The sequence below is a fragment of the Phasianus colchicus genome, chromosome 8 (assembly GCF_987193195.1).
Source record: "Phasianus colchicus chromosome 8, bPhaCol1.hap1.1, whole genome shotgun sequence".
In the NCBI taxonomy this organism is placed as follows: Eukaryota; Metazoa; Chordata; class Aves; order Galliformes; family Phasianidae; genus Phasianus; species Phasianus colchicus.
The window spans coordinates 19,819,251-19,835,029 of NC_143443.1; the positions used below are offsets into that span (position 1 = coordinate 19,819,251).

At 45.2% G+C, this 15,779-nt stretch overlaps 1 protein-coding gene across 7 annotated transcripts in view; it reads right to left on the reverse strand.

Annotated features, from left to right (window-relative positions):
* SLC16A12 (solute carrier family 16 member 12) overlaps positions 1-14,739 on the reverse strand; it is a 29,242-nt gene extending 14,503 nt beyond the window's left edge. The window contains exon 1 of one of the 7 annotated variants that reach the window (XM_090145193.1): positions 14,589-14,739. The gene's annotated coding sequence lies outside the window, so the exon portion shown is untranslated. The other 6 variants (XM_031607701.2, XM_090145195.1, XM_090145190.1 and 3 more) reach the window with 6 other exon arrangements.
* Positions 14,740-15,779: the final 1,040 nt, after the last annotated feature.

Sequence of the window (15,779 nt, forward strand, 5' to 3'; positions counted from 1 at the left end):
ACAGAAAGGCCATTCTTTGTGCGGTCACTTATCTCCTCTGTTCCTGATCCTACCTTGGCTAGCTCTCATGTTCTGTCTTTTCTTAAGTTTGTGGTGCAAGAGACCCTTGCTATATATGTTGTGTAGTTAATCACCCCACAGGGGTTGGCCTCAATCTATACAACAGGTAAATAAGCGCAGGATCCCACACACCCATAGACACCTGTTTGGCAATACAGAAACATGCACAGGACAAGAACTTTCTCTCTGAATCAGTGCAGAATTTAACTACATACATACACACATGCTGTACATGCTTTACAGTGCTTTCACAGCAACAACAGCAGAGCTGAGCCTGAGAAACTCATGCCAGCCTATGTCCGAGCACCTGGCCACACTCCCACAGCAGGTTCACTTGCACAGAGGAATTTGAACTGTTTTTCTTGTGAACAGCAACGTACACAGCTCTCAAAGGCACTCTGAGAACATTTGCGCAGACAAATTTTATGAAGTACAAAACAGCCTAAGCACAGCTGGAAAAAATCCATTAGTGCTTAGAGTGAAAGGTAAGGGTCTATTTGCTACAGTTACCCTGTTCACCTAGCTCTAAGGCCATTTCTGATATGTTCCTCCACTTGCCCTATGTGCATAGCTTCCTAGGATAGATTTACTGCATTTCTTACTTGTCTTTAAGATTGTATCAAGCATTAATTAGTTGTAGGTCTTTGCTACATTTATTCATATCAACTTCTTGCTCTCGTTTTCCTTTCCCTTCCCTCAACAGCTGCATCTTTAATAAAAAACACAACTATGACTTAAGAAAACCAAACATAGCACAGAATGAGCAGTAAAGGGTGGGAGAGAACACTAAAATGCTAGAGAATAGAAAGAAACACTGTACACATTCAGTGACAGTGAGACACTTCAGGTTTAGTATCTCCTGTGCTTTGAAAGAGTTCATTTCTTCAACATGCCTTGCATGGTCATGGATGGCTTCATCTGTAACTGTGTAGATCTGTAGAGAAATGGCTTTACCCCAGCAGCAGATGAAAGACAAAAAAGGGAAATAGCCCTCTCTATGCCACCACCTTGTCCCAGATGTCTCACCACACAGGATCAGACCTCCCTTCCCCACCGAACACCCCCAGGCATGCAGCCCCTTAACCCATCTCCTACATGACACCAAACACAGCAGAGCACATTCAAATAGGACACAGGAGATAGTGATAGATGTACAAGTGCCTGTCAGCTGGGTGGTCTGCAAAACAGAACTTTTACAACCTCCTTTTGCCTCTTTAACCCCTCACAGTTGCACACCATGGTAGGCACCTCAGTGGTCTGGTAGCTAGCTAAATTCCAAGGTGTTCTTACATATAGGGGAAGTAAATGCTCTCTAATTTTGTGCAGTTTTTGGCATTTGTAAGTTATTTCTAATCATGTATATTTTTCCCAAAGCAGAGCTGTCCCATTCTGCTCCCAGGATCAGCTGTTTAATTGAAAAAGAACAGCTTGTTTTGACTTCTGCTGAGAGTATTTATCAAGAATTGCAGGATTATCACTTCCTGTTTCAAAATGACCCCAGAGGTTCCTTCCAACTCTATGCTCCTAAATAAAAATACCTCATTGAGATCTCAAGGCTGCAGCTCTGTATCCTCAGCTTTCCCCTCCACTTAAAGGTGACTTAAAGGTGACTAAACTTTACGCTTTCCTAACATCAGCAGACTGCTCCACTGAAATCCTCTAGAAATCTTGAGAATTATGGAGTACGTATGTAAGCAGAGTACACAGTCACCTTCCCAGTACATCTCCACAAACTCAGTGCCTCTCCAGCAGTTCAATAAATGGTTATCATCCACCTGAAATTTCACTTAGGGAATTGTACTAGAAACAAAGTAAACAAATAAATAAATAAACAAGCCCTATTTCTCATTGCTATCGCAGCATTAAGACCAGAAGCTTACCACAGCAAACTGTCCTTTGTGTTTCACTCTTTGTCCAGTTTTTGATGTGCAGTGTATCTGAATCAATCTGGATACTCTGCACATGTGTAACCCTTTATGTTTCTTATGGAAGGGTTTCCCTGTGACACCAGATAAGGGCAACATTAATAGCCTATTTGTATTCTGATAGTGCTTTAGGACTTCTAATCAGGAAGTGGGAGTCACAGTGCTAGGCATCACATCAACATCTAATAAAGCTTGCTATCCAAGCCTCTCTATCTCAGGATAGAGAAGACAAAATGTGAGAGAGTACAATTTACGGACTGCCATCCCTCAGGATGCTGAGCAGCAGACATTGTTCATTTACTTGAGTTTGTGCCTGTGGAGAAAACAGATAACTGCTGAAGAGGACAGACTGACTGGAGCATAGATGTGGGTCCTATAAGCAGTAAGGAAAATAAAGGGATGCTAAAAAAAAACAAGTCAAGGAGGGAAGTACTGAAGAAGTGCATAGCTGAGTGGGGCAGTGCAAACAAGGGACAGGAGCTGAGAAATGTCCTTTTTATACAAGAGTGAAGAACTCAGAGCTGAAACACAAAAGATATGGCAGAAGTAAAGGCTGCAGGGGGACACATGAGCCCATGAGTCGTTGCCTTGCTGAGTGGCACAGTGCTGACAATGCTGGGAGAAGAAGAGCCATGCTGCCACCCACCACCAGTGCTTCGCAGCTCTGAGTTGCTCACATGTGCAATTTTCCAGAAATCACTAAACCAAATGGTGCTTCCAGAGCTCTACCAGAAATACTTACTGTCTGCTGGGCCAGGAGTCTATGGGGGAGCATAAGAATGTCAGAACTCTCTGATGCTAATTATTTTTTTATTATGTTAATGTGTTGTTAAGAGTGACTAAACATTTTGTCAAACATTTCTCATTTGTAGTTTAAGTAGGTGATGCTCCAATCACTGTCTGAGTCATTGCTATTAGTTTGACAAATGAGAAATGCAACAATCTGGATCAGGAACTTAATAATATACCATTACACCCTTAAACAAATATTAACATATGACCATAACTGTTTGGAAATGCTGAAAAGACCTTTTATTTAGAGGTCTTCAGCTGGCCTTTTTCCTGAAACTGCTATATTAATTTTTCCACATTCAGGAAAATTTCACCCCCAAATTATACCATCGCAAAGCTGCCATGAAACATGTGGAACGGGACAGTTTTTGCAGACTGTCAAGCAGTCTGTTGGGGGAAATTATTGCTCTTGCCTTCTTTTACTGTCACTGCACACTGCATTCCACACTTAGGGAAGAGGGATCCAAAATCGCTCAGATGAATAACATTGCACTGATAGTTCTCAAGATGTCAATCATACAGAATTACTTCCTAATGAGAAGACTGATGACCATTTTAGAAAACAAAATCTGCACCTAAGAACAAGTTATCCAGAAGATTGCCTCTATTTACCTGATGTTCCAGGGCTGCTGTTAGCAGCAATTCATTTCATTTTCCTTCAATATGCAGGATTTGTTTGCAGAAACTAATCAGGCATGGAAAGGCAAGGCAGGCTATTTCCCTTCACTCACACAAGCTTACCTTTCAAAAGAAACCTATTAGGATTCTTAATGCCATATGTGCTCTTCTACTGGACAACACACACCGTACGATAGCAAACTGCCACCAGGATCATTATTTTTCTTGGAAGCTTACAGCTGAAACCGTGAGCCCAGTAAAATTATGATATTTTATTTTAATCTCAAAGTCACTATTGTTTGTTTTTTTAAAAAATGTATTTTTGTTTGTTTTACTTTTAATAAGGATAGTATACAAGTACTGTATTTATCATATTGCACTACTATAATCTCCGGCAGTAATAGAAGAAAATCTTTAACTAAGGGGAATACATGTGGTATATACAGATAGATTTTGATAGGTTAGTTCCAATTAACCTTAAACCACCTAAATGTGAGAGCAGTATCATGTACAATACAAACACTATGTGAATGAGTCAAATACACACATTGCAAGATAGGTAGCCAAGCAACACACACCCAGTTTTATTCTAAGTGTTGAACACACTGAACTGATGGCTTTTGGAAGCACAAAAGACAAGCCTGTGCCAAGCCTCAGCCTCACAGAAACATCTTTATGCTCAGCTTCAAAGTTGGGGCAACCTACAGCCAAAGGTCCTTTTCAAGGTCTTTTCCAACCTGAGCAATTCTATGATTCTATGATTCAAATTAACAAACCCAAACCTCTCCTTAAATGCTAGAATTTAGATTTCAAAAAAAGTTGCCAGGACCAGTGATATTCCCATTTACTTTACATTAGCTGTCATGTCTTGGCCAATCCTGCCTAAAAATGTCCTCTGCAATACAAGAATTTTCCTTCTTTGGTCATATGTAATATCAGCATCCGATATGATAAAGGCAGACATATTTACTACTGAGGCCTTCTGCATTTTAATAGCAGACAAAATGATTCATATGTGAATTAGTTCAGCTGAGAGCAATCATATATTATTTTGATAAGATTATCGGGAAACCCTAGATTACCTAACCAGCCCAAAGGTAGCCAGAACCTTATCTGCCATAAGGATAAAATCACAGCACGTGCCTTCCCTGCACTCTAGACGTTCTGAGAAAGTGTGAGAAACTTCTGAAAATGACAACACAGAAGCTGCCAAGCTGGGAAGGAAACATCAAATGCTACAGTGAAAGACAAGGGAACAGATGGAGGTCAAGAAAAAAACGACACTTTGTTAGCTATAAAAAGTAAATATCTCTCCGACCGGGAAGAACATGACTGACTGCACGCACATTGTGAAAAAATGCATCTACTCACCACTAACAGATCATCTTAGTGAAATCAAATCCTCTGAAAGTTAACAAACAACTGACACGTCTTGAGCAGATCAGCACATTCTTCATGCTCAGTCTTCCATTCAGCCTCACCAAGCTGCATTTCAACTAGATCCAGAAACTTCTTTTAGCTCTTAGGAAATCTTCAAAGCTTCAAGAAAAGTGCCTCTGACGAGTGCATATTGGTGCAGCTGCTCGATTACATCATTTGCAGGAAAGACCAGCAAGAACTTTCCATGCTACTTAAGGGTGTACTTCTAATTACTACAGCCCAGATCTACAGCTTCCAAATTTTATGTTAAAGAACACCTCTTTCTTCATAGAGAAAACTGAGTTTTTTGGTAAGTGAAACACAAGAAACCAACCGGTCCTGTTAGAAATGTTTTATTTTTGCTTTCCAGATTTCCAGCCATTTAAAAATTCCTTTCTATTACTTCTGGTGTTCCTGTACAGCTCCTCAGCTTGTATCCCTTCAACTCCATACACACACTGAACTGTCAGCAAGCAGAATATCAGAGCAAGTTTTCTCACAAACACTTCCATGTTCACATTCAAGGAACTCATGGAGATGTAACTGGATAGAACGCTTGAAAAAATAGCCAACCACAAGAGGTTAGGGATTGGCTTAACTCTTAGAGACTAAGGATAAGAAAGGCCTCTGCAAGGCCCCCTCTGCAGGGGGGCCTCTGGCAGAAAATCTGACCCGTAAGCAGGGAGGGCTGAAGTGCTAGAGAAGTGAGCACTGAGCTGCACGAGGAAGAATGAGACAGTAGGAAAACAGGAAACCAGTTTCACCAGATTGTATTGTGCTTTTCTTTTTTCTTCAACGGCTACACTGAAAAGGCACAGATGGCTCTAGAAGAGGAAAAGAGTGCCTATGGAGCAGCAAGACACACATTAGGGAGTTATCTTGCATTTAGACAGCAATGATAAGAGAGACCATAAATGGCAAAACTTTAAAGGACTTAAAAAGGGGGGGACGAAAGAGACTGATGCTATCTACAAAACAAAAAACTAGAAATGTCTCTAAGAACCAGTCGCAAAAGAATTGATAAAAAGGCTTTATTTCTTCCCATTAAACTCAGTCCTCCTCATTGAAGCAGCAGAGCACTTACAACCACAGGACCAGCTCAGCCTGCCCAACGTCCTGTAAAACACACAAACACTGCTATCAGCAGACTCACAAATGGAAACACTTCAGAAGCAGACTATGCAGGCTCTGCCACTTAACATGGCCCCACAGACCAACTACGGGCAATTTATCACAACATTCTGAACTGTTACTCAGAAACCACTACATTGGGAAGTGCACAAGACCAAACACTTGGCTAAGAAATGCAAGAAGACTCTGTGGAAATAAGGATAGGCCCCCAAGCCGGTACTGTACTCCTACAGCAGTTGTGAAGAACCAAAAAAAAAAAAAAAACACCCAACAACAATCCTGGATCTTCTATCTCAGTTTCCTTCCTGACGTTACGTTACTGGTCGAGGAGCCATCATGAAGAAATGCACGTGCTAACTGTTCAGATGGGATACTCACACACATACCATTTGTCACCATGTGCAACAACTTAGGAACCAAAAAACAAGAGATTTCAAAGGAGGACTCAATAATTATCCTCTTATCTTGTTACCTTAACCAACCTTGTAATTGTCCCTCAACTAGATCCCATTATCAATAATCCTTTCAGAGACATTAGTTTCACTTTAAACAGCTTATCACACGTAATCTCAAAATAAAAATAAGAATGATCAGACAGTAAGAATTACCTTCAACATTTTTTAAAATTCTTGATACATAGAGAGTGGTATTCCTTAAAACATTTTCCAGATGAAATTAAGAGAAAAGAAAAAGAACAGAGTATACTGTTGGTTTTTTGGTTCTTTTTTTTGTTTGTTTGTTTGGTTGGTTTTCTTTTGTTTTTGTTTTTGAGAGCTATTTACAATGGAAATTCACCCCATCTAAGAAATCAACAATTATGAGATCGTCAGATTACTTAAATTGCAGTTTCTGAATTAGCTGAAAGAGTAACCTGTGGTATTTCAAAGAACCGTTGTTACAGGGAACTGTTGGTTTACCCCTAAGTTCATTGACACCACATTAATGAAAGATAACCTTGAACTCACATCAAAAACAGTAAACAATATTTAAGGGAAAATGATTAATATTTTAAACTTGCTGAGAAATATCTCAGCTGAGCTAAGCTTCCTTTATCAGTAAAGTAACACCAGTATATGGAAATATGTTGCCAGCAGCTTCTGCCTACAAACCTGCTTTCTGAAGGAAGCTCTGTTCAGCTTGCATCCTTCAAATCCTGCACTGTTACATCATGCTCCAGGTAATTCAGTTAGGTCAGGCTGTATTAGATAAACTCTAAGCAACTATAAACTTTCAAATTCACCTAAAGAAAAAAAATAATTTATTTTTTTTTCTCAAATCAGTCCACAAGTGCTAGCTGAATTCACTTACCTCCATAAAACACTCCACTTGCTTTCACGCATCAGTTCTTACTGCACCACCTTCACAGACTCTTCCTTTCATTCTTTCCCTATCCATTTGTTAGTTAATATTTCAGTGCAAGCTGCATAGCCCTTCACTGCCAGGAGGCAGTGATATATTGCCAACACCATTTACTTGCTTGTTATATTCCCTAGGAGCAATAAAGCCAGCATCACCTCATATTCACAGAGTATGAGCTTTTCACACGTCTCCCAAAAACTGCTTCCTCATTTAGTTATACAAGACAGCAAAGTTGCCCAATAAGAGCTCTGTGCAGAAACACCTCAGATGCCCACACAACAGATCTCATGTGAAGCACTTCACTCTCCCACCCTTCTGGCACACCAGCAGTGCCTGGAAGCTCAGACACATCACACAGGGGCTGCTTCTATGCAGTGTGCCTAACAATGTGCCTAACAAACACCATTACACCATGTAGGTTTCTATTCCCATAAGATTACTCTTTCCACAATTAAGTTCATTAAGAATAAACAAGCTGGATGAAACTGCTTTATTTATTCCCTTAAACTTGCTTTTCATCAGGCTAGATGAATGGACACTAACAAAGAACCATAAATGAGATCCAGGTGAAATGCTGGTTTCATGAACAGCAGCACATGATGTACCAGGTATGGGAGAACTTATAGCACACCCTAAGTTACACATCCTCCCTTCACTGCCTGGCTGTGCTGTCCTACACACAGCTCCTCCGGTGCCTCAGCAAACCCAAATGGGAGCTGCCCAAAGCTCAGGCCCTGTGCTGTGCTTCCAGAGGACCTCACTGTGCTGCTTATTTACTTCATAGTCACACATCAGTGTGCGAAAAATGAAAACCAAGTTTGATCAATTTAATCCTGTTCTGACTGCTGAGATTTTCACAGATTTAGGGCAGGCATCAGGTCCTTCAGTATATAATGAATTGCTTTAGATGAGGAAACAGAACATACCAATTCCACACTCCATAACAAAACCAGCTCTTATACAAAAAGCCCTAGATGTTACTAGAGCACAGCACTGACACTTCTCAAGCAGAGAAATTACCTGGCTGTTGTGTTCCCAGCTCCATCACGAGAGGAAGTGCTGCTGTTTTCAGCTCTTTCTGCCCAGCCCATTTCCGTGCCAACATTCTGTCTGCCTGCAGGAACACTTTTTCCAACCCCTCAAGTAAATGAGATGCAATTTTGCTCATCAGATTTGCCATTTCTGACATCACGCCATAGCCATGCCAAGGAACATTCAAGCTAATTAAATGCTGTTTCAGAACTTTAGTTATCAGAGAAAAACAGAATCAACAGAGGACTGTTAATAAATACATTTCTCAAATGCCTATTGCCTTTATCTAGAAAAAACATTGTTGGTTTGTTAGGTGAAACAGATCAGATAGCATGACTTCAAAGCTTTTATTTGTTTGGTTGGAAGTAAGTGTAATTTAAGGGCAGAGTCACGTGAAAGCTGAGTGCCCAACAGATACAGCTAATAGGGAGAGACCCCCCAGTACAGTAACATGCTGCAGCACTGGGCATGGCATGTGATCATGGTGAAAAAGAGATGGGCACAGATGGCTGCAGCCAAACAGGGCTCAGCCCTATCCCAGCAGCTCCTAACTCAGCACCAACAGCCACTGCGCTGCCTGAACCGGCTTGAAGCACCTCTGTCAGTGGGGACTGATTTTGTCAAACACCAGCTCAAGGACGTAAACCCAAAAAGGAACACGAAGAAGTATCTGCCTGCATCAACAGATTAAATTAGTATGTTTCACTGGTCCTCGAGAAGTTCTCAAAGCCAAAGAGGTTTAAGATGTGCATACAATGAACACTTAAAGATAGGACTTATTAAACATTGTCCCAGAAATACATGACTTTTAAATAAGTCCCCAGAATGCTGTGGCCAGCAGGAAAACCATCTGGCTCACACTGGACGTGCTATTTAAGAAGCTCAACAGCAGCACAGACTCCAAGAAACCCCCATAGAGGCAGAGGAAAGATCACACTTTGCAGATTTGCATTTTGCATCTGGGAAATGTGAGTCATCACATCCACATTGGTACAAATCCAGAAACTGCAGGAAGGAAGGAAGGAAGCTTTGAATTGGGGGAGGGGGAGGGTGGAAGAGGGGGGGACTGTTTCCACATTGAACAAAGGGAGAGAGAAAGGTCAGCAGTGTCCTGCTGAGGGCTGTGCGTGGGGAGTTACATTCCCAACTTCAAAGCTACTTCAGGTCCTGTGCAGAAAAGGGGATGCGGGAGCAAGGCAGTGGTGAGCTGAAACATCTCCACTCTTCTGTAGTCCAAACTCATCCACAAGGGTTCTATGCAACAGCTGAGAAACACCTTTTTTTTTTAATGGCCCTAGACAATGTTTTGTTCTCTTACCTATCTCCTATCTGGAACTTCACTTCCAACCTTTTAATCAAGAACTGAAGTGTATTTTACTGTATTTTCATCTGCATTCTTACCTAATGCTCAGAATGAATTCAAGAGAGGTTTTTAAACATTATGTATGGTGCTACTCCATAAGAATCAGAGTGTAAGCAGGTGTGGGGGCAAACCCCCAAGCACAGCAATAAACAGATGTCTGAGAAAACCCTGAAGTGCAGTCACATCTCTGTGCAATCCATGGACATTGCTCTGATGGTATCACCAAGCATCAAAGCCAGAAGAACCATTTCCTCTGTGCTCCCAAGAAGCATAGGCCAGCCACCATTTAGCAGAAGGAAAATTTACACTTCCCAGTCCCTCTTGAGTGCACACTAAGCCCTGAGAGGTGGGAAGGGTGAGAAGTTTGTTCTCTATAAGTAGCCCACTGGTGAATTACAACAACACTAATGCGCACTGTAGCTAAATATCCACACATGGCTCAGGGCAGCATGTTACCATTATTTCTGGACACTGTTTTCAGGACCTTCTGGCAGCAACTAATGCACTTACTGTTCAGAAAGCATTCAAGGACAAGATTCCATGGAAACTCCACAGGTTCTTGTGATAACCACTATGGGTAATGAAAATTATATTTAATAGTTAAAAAGCATTTTGTAGGAGTCCAGTGTATCTCAGACTCATTACTTCCACATTCATTTTAACTCAACACAGAGACTTTCCCGACGTACCTTTGCACCAGCTCCCAGCCCTGCTTGCTACTGCACACACTGGGAACACAACATGTGTAGAGAGACCACGGTTACACACAGCTGCTCACACCTCTGTTATTTACACCATATCCTGAAATTCATACCAGAGCCAATATAATCATCTTACAACAAAAACACCAAAAAAGGAGAGAAAAGGCCCATTAATCCTTTGGAAAAAAGTTGTAACACTGACTGAAAGCAAACGATGATCACTTCAGGTACTGCTTTCTCAGTTCATTACTTCAACAAATGAAATGAGCAGGAACTAATAAATATGACGAACAACAGCATAAAAGTGCTGCTTCATTTGCTGTAAGTGCCAAGGAAAGGCAGCCAGCAGACACTGCTCCATGACGGCCTGCAAATTACCAACACCATACAACAGCCAAGCAGCAGTTTTCAAATGGCTTCTGCACTGCATGCAGGTACTTGATCACGTTTACTAATGAAGAGGGAACTCATCCCAGCTCCCTAATGAAATACATCGCCTGGCTCCCTGGGCAGTGCCACAGCCCTCAGGCTCTTTGAAGAAGCCTGTTACAAACTGCTGGCTCATCTTACTGCAGTAGAGAAGAGCAGGTGCTGAAGCAGCCCACAGGCGTGTCTACCTTCCTGATGCCAGAGCTGCAAATCCACTTGTCAGCACAGCTGAGGCAGTGCTACAGCACCTCAAGGCACAGCACAAAGTGGGGCTGACTGCAACCATTCAACCCACAGAGACTCCCACTACAGGGAAGGCTGCGCACGGGCTGAGGTCCCAACTGGAGCCCTAATCTTATTAGAAAGACAAACACAGGAGATTGTAACTCATCCACAGGCTTAAGCAAGAGGAGGACAGAGGCCACACGGGTGTCTTCTCCCAGGGCTGCCTGACTACTGGCACATGCTGGCAGCAGCTCACCTCCTGCTACACTGCAGCAAGTGCAGGCAGCTACTGAGAAGAAAGCACAGCTCTCTCTGTGGTTCGCTGAGCAAACATCTCTGATTCTGATGAATAAAAAGAGTGAGCAGCCTGGGCATTGTGGGCTTTGGTTTTAAAGGGTCACACCTTTCAGAGTGCTCCAGGTCACAGATGGGAGCCACCGCGTGCGGAAATGCCGCAGCACAGCAGTCCAACTGCTCCCAGCACCACCTGCAAGGCACCCTCAACCACACAGCACCTGGGGGATGTGGCTGGCTCTCCTCGGGCTGCTGGAAAGAAATGAAACCCTTTTCCTCTTAGAAAGAATGGATAAAATGAAGGAATTTCTTTGTTTGTTTGTTTTTACTCTACTTTTTAAAGATAGACTATGAGACAATCCAAACTGCAGCCATAAGAAAAGCAGTAAAAATCACATTTTTCTTAACTCAGTTTGTTTCAGGTTAGAGGGACGAGCGATTTCCCCTGTTAAGCACAGGCTGGCATGGCACATCACTGCTCCCCCAAACTCTGTGAATGCCAAAGCGTGCCGTCACCTCCAAGCACACACATACCATACAGCAGCAGTGGTGCCCTCTGAGCTTTCTTAGCAGCTGCAGCTGAATCATGGCAGAGAAACGTTGCAGAAATGAGAATGAGAAGGACTCTCAGAGCTGCCTGCAAAAGCAGCAGTGCTTTCCAGACTGGAGTAAATCGTAGAGATTATGGGAAGCTTATAGCCTGCTGGCTGCGGGGTCTCACGGTGCCAGTTACAGCAGTGCTGTTTGCATAACCCCCTTTGCCACGCAGAACGTGGCTACAGGTCAGTCCCATACATTCAGCACCACAGGCACGTGTAGAAGAGAATCAGTTACACGCAGGTGGGATGGGAGGCAACCACAGGGCTCCATCTCCCCTTGCAGAATCTGAGGTCTGTTTGTCCGTCTGTCCAGCACAACGTAACGACATTCACAAAATCATTATGACACCCGAGTCTGTCGTCTAGAAAATAAAGGCTTAGTTTACAAAAAGGCGCAACACAGACACGGCATGCTGAAGTTACACGCAGCCAGAACCACGCATGGCTAAAGCAGACCTACCGGGTGACGGCTCAGCGCAGTAGCAGAGCGCAGAACCAACGGCTCGTGGTGCGGCAGAGCGGACCGCACGCGCTAACACCGCACGCAGCTGCTCGAGCGCTCGAGCCGGGGCTCCAGCAGCGGCCCCGCGCCTCCTCACCTGCCCTCGCTCTCCGGCCGCTCCCCGACGGCCGCGCGGGTCTCTCGGAGGGCCGCTTACGCAACCGTACGTCCTAAGGACCGACGGCCAAACTTCTCCCCGAGGAAGCAAATGGTGTTCGCTCCAAAACATCTGAAAAATCTGCCCCCTGCCCGCGCCCGAGCCGTGGGGCGCCGGCCCGGAACTCGAGCCCGCACGGCGCAGTGCCCGCAGGTGGTCCGGGGGCGGGGTCCCGCGGCGGCAGCACTCCCGGGGCACTTCCAGCCGCCGACGTGGGAGCCCCGAGGGGTACGCTGAGAACCTTCGATGAACGTAGAGCCGCCAAAAAGGTAGGAAAGTGAAACACCTCGTTAACAACGCGCAGTCGGCAGAACGCCTATATCAAATAAGGGGCGATTCAGCACAGAAACAGAATTAAGGATAATACTCACCGTGTCCCTTGGCATTCCTTCTCGCTGAGCGATCCCCTGCCCTCAGCCCGCCCGCCACCACGGACCCCCGCCCCCCCCAAGCCGAGAGCTGCGGTGCGCGTGTGCCGAGCGCTGCCCCGCGGGCACCCGGCAGTGTGCGGGGCGCGCACCGCCGCACCTCCCGCCCGCAGCGCCGCTCGGGACAGGACCGCCCCGCAACGCCCCGCTCCTCCCGCGGCGGTGGGCAGCGCCCGGGGCCCCGCGTATGCGGGCGGTGCGGGGAGCAGAGTGCAGCCTTTCCCAGCCGCTCTCGTTTCCTTCTTATTAAATAGGGAAAAAAAACAAACAAAATTAAGTTCTCTCGCGCAAAGAACCCGAAGCACTACTGATGTCTTATTTAGCTGCCCGCCTGGCGTCACAACATGCATTGGGCACACACAACTTCCCCACCAAACGGTGAGGCTCACAGCTATTTTGCCAGTCGGTGCATCAGACCTGGGTGTACACCAACTCCTGCGCCCACACAGCCCTGGCACAGCCTCACACCATTAGGAGCTGCACTGCTGCTCACTGCATTTTACATGTCCAAATTCAACACAAAGGCACAGGTCAGGGCAGCTGTGCAGGGACTGCAGCGGGCTTTGGACCCTCAACTGGGAACAAGTTTCAAATTCCAGCAGCCCTTTGTTTATCCAAGGAGATAAACCACGCCGGCTGCTGGACATGCCAGGGGCTGTCTGCTGGGGGCTGGAGAACAGCAGGGCTCTGCTCAGAGGGGCACCACCACCCTGGGACATGTCCCATGAAAACCAAGACACTGCATAACCTTTTCCCCTCCCTATTGCCCCACAGTGCCAGGAGTGGGCAGCTGGGAGCTCCAGGAGATCCCAAACCCCTCTGCTACTTGATAAGGGCCATGGGCTAGGGAAGGGTCTAAGGGGTGGCCCTCTGCAGGGCTATAGGGCTGCACTCAGCTCCCTGTCCCCATGGGGTACAGCTGTGTCCCCTCTGTGCTCTGCTATGTGGTAATGGCACTCTATAACTCACTGCACTGCCCTCAATACCCCGGAGGGCCAGAACTGTGCTCTGTCACCCTACCCACTAAGGTGCCACAGGAACACAGCCCTGCACAGAGATGTCTGGGTGAGGACATCATGTCTGGGAAAGGACTCCACTGGGTCCTGTGCAAACACAAATAATATCTTTACACTCTTTCAGATGCTTTTCAAAGGGGAAAAAAGTAAAAATCAGAAACAATGACACTAGAACTTAACAGGTGAGATACGCACTTCTGTAGCTTGGAGAATGGCTGTGTGCTGTGGTACAGCTGACGAATGGCATTTGGACAATGCTCTCAGACACAGGGCTTGCATTTTGTGTGGTCCTTTGTGGAGCCAGGGGTTATACTCAATGACTATTGTGGGTCCCTTCCAACTCAGGGTATTGTGTTTCTGTGGTCACTAACATTTGGAAATGCCACCTTTGGCAGCACATGGTCAAGAGGACACAGCTTCCCTGACATCTCTAGTATTAAACCAACAACACCCCAGGATGGACATGGGCAAACCATACCCCTACAGCCCCAACCTGGCAGACTCCCAGCTGGGAGGTGAGGCTCTCACTACCACTCACCAGCACAGGCTGCTTCCCAGGCACAACGCTGAGCTGTGTTACGTAGGTGTGCACAGGCCTACAGCAGAAGGTCAGGAGGCTGCGGGATCCTCAAAGTACATGGTTGTATAATTCATGTGTGGAATCCAGAGTAAGAAAAGAGGAGGACATGTAGTTGTATTCCACAGCTTCCTCACTTTTTACACTGATGGTTCCTGCAACATAAGGCCATTTTGCAGTATTAGAGCAAAAGAATCATTTGAAAAGAAGCCCAGCTTCTAATGGCACCCAGGATGAGATGCACCTATATCCTACAACCTATTCTGACTAAACATGTCTCATTTATGAGAATTTTTGCAAGTTTTGCTAGACACAGTCTTTTTATATACACTAAGTACAGCAGATGAGGAAAGCACAGCATTTCCATGGCTCTACAAATGTTCATGGCATTACATTTCTCCTCGCTCTGATGGACAACAGGTGTGCTTTGCTGTGTTCTTCTGCAGAGGTATCAACAGCTCAGCACCCACACCCCCACCTACAGCAGCTTCTGGGCCAAAGCAGAAGGGGCTTTGCCCCTATGAAGATCTCACATAAAGGCTGATCCAGGCTGCAGAGCCTGTGGGCAGCACAGGTCCTTACCTAACCCCACAGCAGCACACAGCACCAGATGACAGGTGGTGGTGAGCCACCTCCCACTCCACAATGTACATCAGAGACAGAACCCCAGCTGCACCCTGTGCACTCTCTCCCTCCCCCACGGCACAGTGCAGCCCCAGGGCATTCTCCATTCTACTTCTGCTGTAAAATGCACAAGTGAACTGCTAGCCCTGATTTCCACCTGTGTTTTACTGCCAGACTGTTGTGTTTGTTTACAGCCTAGGGAAGAGGTTCATTGTTTTAAATGTTAATATCCTCCTTTAAATAAAATATGCCCATTGATAATATCTAGAGCAAACATTTGCAGAGCTAACAAACTGGGAAAACATTGTCATCCTACCCAGAGAGAAAGTTGCAAGCACCAAAGTGCTGTTTGACTTGGAGGTGCACCAGGGGGCTCCGGGGCTGCTTATGCAACACGCAACCTTCAGCTATTTATTTTATTCCGTGCGTGTGCAAGCGAGCTGTTGGGCTTCTTTCCCCTCCTGTTTACTTTTTCTCTTTAACTTGAGCATGTGTGGACGGAGACCTAAAGCAGAGCCAGGAACGCCA